The sequence below is a fragment of the Carlito syrichta genome, unplaced genomic scaffold, assembly GCF_000164805.1.
Source record: "Carlito syrichta isolate Samal-C Ts95f unplaced genomic scaffold, Tarsius_syrichta-2.0.1 Scaffold315198, whole genome shotgun sequence".
Taxonomy (NCBI): Eukaryota; Metazoa; Chordata; class Mammalia; order Primates; family Tarsiidae; genus Carlito; species Carlito syrichta.
In genome coordinates, this window is record NW_007259294.1 from 1,100,668 (window position 1) to 1,106,744 (window position 6,077).

A 6,077-nucleotide genomic window follows, 5' to 3' on the forward strand; every position below is an offset into this window, starting at 1 on the left:
AGTCTGGGCAACAGAGTGAGACTCCAACTCAAAAAAAAAAAAAAAAAATGCTCATGCCCAGACCCACCTTAGTTTTGAGAGTCACTGTTGAGCCAAAGTCTGCACTGAAGCCATCTCCCCTGAGCAGGCTTGGCCTGGTCTCTGGCCATGGGCAAAGTGACAAATGCAGATTGCAGTAGTTTTCCATCATTGCAAATTTACCAATATTTGCCTAAACCAGAAATATGAAGAGACAAAATCTTTAAACCACTGTCCCCTCTAAGTGTCCCTTAAAGCAGAGCTTGATACACAATTTGATACCGAAAACAGTCACAGACTGGACACGGTGGCTCATGCCTGTATCCCAACACTTTAGGAGGCCAAGGTGGGAGGATCCCTTGAGGCCAGGAGTTTGTGACGAGCCTGAGCAACATAGCCAGACCCTGTCTCTACAAAAAATAAAAATAAATAAAAATAGCTGGACATAGTAGCGTATGTCTTGTAGTCCTAGCTACTCAGGAGGCTGAGGTGGGGGGATTGCTTGAGCCCAGGAGATTGAAGCTACAGTGAACTATGATCGCACCACTGCACCTCAGCCTGGATGATAGATCAAGACCGTGTCTAAAAAAAAAAAAAAAAAAAAAAAGTCGCTCAGTTACTGGGCTAATCAAGTTTTAAAAGGGATCTAAGCTGGGTGCAATGGCTCACACCTGTAATCCCAGTACTTTGGGAAGCTGAGGTGAGAGGATTGCCTGAGCAGTCCAGCTACTTGGAAGGCTGTAGTTCCAGCTACTTGGAAGGCTGAGGCTGAAAAATCACCTGAGCCCAGCAGATCAAGGCTGCAGTGACTGTGAACATGCTATCGCACTCCAGCCTGGGCCATAGAGTAAGACTCCAACTCAAGAAAATAGTAATAATAAAAATATAATAAATAAAAGGAGGCTGGGCACAGTAGCTCAAGCCTGTAATCCCAGCACTTTGGGAGGTCAAGGAAAGAGGATTGCCTGAGCTCAGCGGTTCAAGACCAGCCTGGGCAACTTGGTGAGATCTCGTCTGTACAATAAATCAAAAAAATAAAAATAAGCTGGGCATGGTAGCATGCACTTGTAGGTCCAGCTACTTGGAAGGCTGAGGCAGAAGGATCACCTGAGCCCAGCAGGCTGACGCTGCGGTGGCCATGATCTTGCCACTGCACTCCAGCCTGGGCCACAGGGTGAGACTCCACCTTAATTAAATAACTAAATGGGACCTAATTCCCTGTATCATGGGAATATGTGACTTTCCGCAGGCTCTCCTCAGGCTTCATATCTGATGATCAGGCCTGAATCAGGGTAGGACAACTGATCTAGAGCTACCCTAGAACCCCTATAGTGAATTAGCCCATGAGCAACCTGTAATCCAGTTTGGGCTTTAGAAATCTCAATCTAAAGAGAATGCCATACACTTGAACTTCAAATTACCCATCCCAAACTTTTCTGCGGCACCAAAATAGATAATGGCTGTTAATTTCTTCATTATTTAACTTTATTCCTGTAATCCTATGAGCTAGTGACGGGACTATTGCCCCAGTTTACTTGGCTCAGAGGGTGTGACTTGCCTGTCATCATACATGCAACCAGACAACAGCAGAATCAGGTTTGAACTCATTCAGGCTGATTGTACGCTGTGTGCTGCTTCCTCTAATCTACCCTGCCAGAAACCCGTACCCCAGTGACTCACGCACAAGTAGCATCTTAAGAAAAGGCTCTTCGGTGATCCCCAGTGTCAGTCTTGATAGAAATAAGACTGGACTGGCAGTTAGTGGAACTCCTGTCTCTGATCTATTATCTATCAAGTTAGCCTCATACAGGTCCCCCAAGACCTCTGGGCCTATTTCTCCTGTAATTGGAGATTGAATACAATAACTGGAATTTGGGTCTTGAGGTGGTTAAATGTATTTAGTGGTTAAATGTGTGGGCCCTGGACTGCTTGTATTCAAACCCCAGTTCTGTCACTTTCTAGCTGTGTGTCTTTGGGCTATTTACTTTACCTCTCTGGGCCTTATTTTCATCATCACTAAAAGATGATAGTAGTATTTATATTATAGTGTTATTAAGAAGACTAAATGTGTAAGTATGTAAACTGTTTAGAGCAATGTGTGGCACATTAAGTGTATAGTATTAGCAAATGTTGTCATCTATCTAGTTCAATGGTCCTGATAATTTATTATCTAATACTTCTTTTTGAACTAAGAGCTTCAGGGTAATAATAGAAGTGGAAACTCTTACATCTTTGGGATGCTAAAAATGTAAAAGGCATACACGCTAGGTTTCTGATTTCTCCTGGAATCACGTAAGGAAGATGAGTTCCTCCCTTATCAATTTCCCCCCTTACCTTCTCCCTCCCTTGATCTTCTATTATTATCTTGATCTTTTATTTAAATCTGTAGCTATTTCACTGTTTTTGATAATTAATTCTTGTTTTATAGTTAGATTCTTAGTAACTCAAGGGAGGGACAGCATCTTTGTTTTAAATTTCCATCCATCTCTCTTGAAGTCTAACATTGAGTCTCACAAAAAGTATGCATTCAGTACTTTCTGAACTCATTTTGCATAGATTGTTTGGACCCCTGTTCATATTCAGATTTTCCATCTTGCCAAGTTATTCTATAAACATGGGTGAGAATGTCTGGATTAGACTATATCCTTGCTGAGAGCAGGCTTTTGCCTCTCTTAGCTTTCTCTTGACTCTGTGCATTTGATAATTATGGGGTGAAAGATGATATTTCATTTCTCTCCAAGATGGTTGTAATACTCTAGTAATGCTCTTTTTCTTTTTCTTTTCTTTTCTTTTTTTTTGAGTCAGAGTCTCATTCTGTTGCCCAGGCTGGAGTGCAGTGGCACGCTCACTGCCACAACAGTCTTGAACTGCGGAGCTCAGGCAATCCTTCTGCCTCAGCCTTCCAAGTAGCTGGAACCACTGGTGGGCACCAACACACCCTACTGATTTTTATTTATTGTAGATACTAGGTCTCGTCATGTGCTGAACTGGTCTCAAACCCCTGTGCTCAGGCAATCCTCTTGCCTGGGCCTCCCAAAGTGTTGAGACTACAGGCATGAGCCACCGTGCCTGGCAATACTCCTTTTCATCAGCCTATGGATGGCACAAGCATATAAGGGTCTTTGTTTCTTAAAAAGTTGAACATAAGCCGGACATGGTGGCTCAAGCCTGTAATCCCAGCACTTTGGGATGCCGAGGCAAGACGATTGCCTCAGCCCAGGGATTCAAGACCAGCCTGGGCAACTTGGCAAGATTTCGTCTCTACAATAAATAAAAAAATTAGCTGGGCGCACCTGTGGTTACAACTACTTGGAAGACTGAGGCTAAAGGATCGCCTAAGCCTAGTAGGTTGAGGCTGCAGTGGTCATGAGTGTGCACACTGTACTCCAGCCTGGGCGACAGAGTGAGACTCCAATTCAAAAAATAAAATAAAATAAATTAAACATAAATTTATCATGTGACCCAGCAATTTCCTCCTATGTGTCAACCTAAGAGAAATGAAAACAAATGTTCATAGCAGTACTATTCACAGTAGCCAAAAAGTAGAATTAATCCAAAAGGTCATCAGCTGATGGCTAGATAGACAAGATGTGGTATACCACTACAATGGACTATTTACCCAGCCCTGAGAAGGAATAAAGTACTGAAACATGCTGCAACATGGGTGAACCTCAAAGTTATTATGCTAAGTGAAAGAAGCTGGACACAAAAGACCACATATTATGTGATTCTATTTATATGAAATGTGCCGAAAAGGCAAATGTAGAGAAACAGTAAATAAATTCGTGGTTGCTTAGAGCTGAGGCTAGGAATAAGGAGTAAGCAAACAAGCATAAGCTTTCTTTTTGGGGTAATGAAAATGTCTTAAAATTAGATTGTGGTAATGATTGCAAAACTTGGTAAATCACTGAATTGTACCACTTAAAATAAGTACCTTTTTGGTATATATATTGAGGTATATATAAAATATACCTCAATAAAACTGTTAACAATAACCGGGCTCGGTGGCTCAGCCTGTAATCCAGCGCCTTTGGGAGGCTGAGGTGAGTGGATTGCCTGAGCCCGCGGGTTTGAGACCCACCTGGGCAACTTGGCGAGACCTCATCTCTACAATAAATAAAAAATTAGCCGGGCATGGTAGTGCGCGCCTATAGTTCCAGCTACTTGGAAGGCTGAGGCGGAAGGATCGCCAGAGCCCAGCAGGTCGAGGCTGCGATGGCCGGGAGTGGCCACTGCACTCCAGTCTGGGCGACAGAGTAAGATTCCAACTAAAAAAAAACCCAAAAAACAAAAAAATATCTAAAGGCCTCCTTTACCCAAAGAGGGCATTTTTCTCCACTCGTGTGCTAGTTCATTCAACAGTAACCCAAAGAGCAATTAAACACAGTATAAAATGGAAAATGTGCTGGGCCTGGGGATAGAGAGATAAATATTGCAGCTTATATAAATAATTTCTATAGATCAATAAAGTAAAGATAGACAACCCAATAGAAAAATGGGCAAAGGACTTGAACAGGCATATCACAAAAGAAAATATCCAAATAACCAATAACACATCAAAAATTGCTCTACTGGTCGGGTGGCTCAGCCTGTAATCCCAACACTTTGAGAGGCCAACACGAATGGATTGCCTGAGCCCGCGGGTTCAAGACCAACCCGGGCAACTTGGTGAGACTTCATCTCTACAATAATAAAAAAATTAGCCAGGCGTGGTAGTGTGCGCCTGTAGTTCCAGTTACTTGGAAGACTGAGGTGGAAGGATTGTTGGAGTCCAGCAGGTCGATGCTGGGGTGACCATGAGTATGCCACTGCACTCCAACCTGGGCAACAGAGTGAAACTCCAACTCAAAAAAAAAAAGCTCAATGTCGTTAATCATCAAAAAAAGCAAATCAAAATTATAAAGAGGTACCAATATACACTCAGCAGGTGGTAAAGGTAAAAACAGAACAGAAAATATCACATATTGGAGAGGATGCAGTACACCTGGAGCTCTTACACGCTGCTTCTGAGAGCCTGTTGAAAAACTGACAGCACTTAGTAGAGCTGAACATAGCATTCTCTGTAACTCATCGAATCCCCTCTTAGGCATATACCAAGATATGTTAATGTGTACACTGACAGACATGTATAACAATGTTCATAGCAACACAGTTTATAAGAGCCCCAAACTGAAAACAACCTAATATCTATCAACAGTAGAGTGAATACACTGTGACATACTCATGCAATAGAAAACTCTATACTTTAAGAATGAACAAGTCATCGCTACATCTAAGTGAATCCCACAGATGTCATGTTGAATGAAAGCAACCAAACACTAAAGAGTACCAATCAACTGGGCGTGGTGGCTTACACCTGTAATCCCAACACTTTGGGCGAAGGAGAGGAGAGGATTGCCTGAGTCCATAGGTTCGAGACCAGGCTGGACAATTTGGTGAGACCTCGTCTCTACAATAAATCAAAAACATTAGCTGGGTGTGGTGGTACTCACTTGTGGTTCCAGCTACTCGGAAGGCTGAGGTGGAAGTATCACCAGAGCGCAGCAGGTTCAAGACTGCAGTGGCCGTGAGTTTGCCATAGCACTCCGACCTGGGCAACAGAGTAAGACTTCAACTCAGAAAAAAAAAAAAAAAGAGTGCCAACCAACCATATGATTCCATTTATATGAAATTCCTAAAAGTCAGTTATTGGTTTTTTTGGGGAAAGTTAGTGAGGACGCAGGTGGTATCAAGGATGCTGGTAAAGTCAGGTGCGTGGCTCATGACTGTAATCCCAACACTGGGAGGCAGAGGTGGGAGGATTGCCTGAGCCCAGGGTTTGAGACCAGTCTGGGCAACTTGGCAAGACCTCATCTCTACAATAAATCAAGAAATTAGCCAGGCGTAGTGGTCTGTGGTTCCAGCTACTTGGAAGGCTGAGGCAGAAGGATGACCTGAGCCCAGCAGGTTAAGGCTGTGGTGGCTGTGAGTGTACCACTGCATTCCAGCATGGGTGACAGAATGAGACTCCTACTTTAAAAAAAAGGGCGGGGGGGGGGGCCAGGCTCAGTGACTCAGCC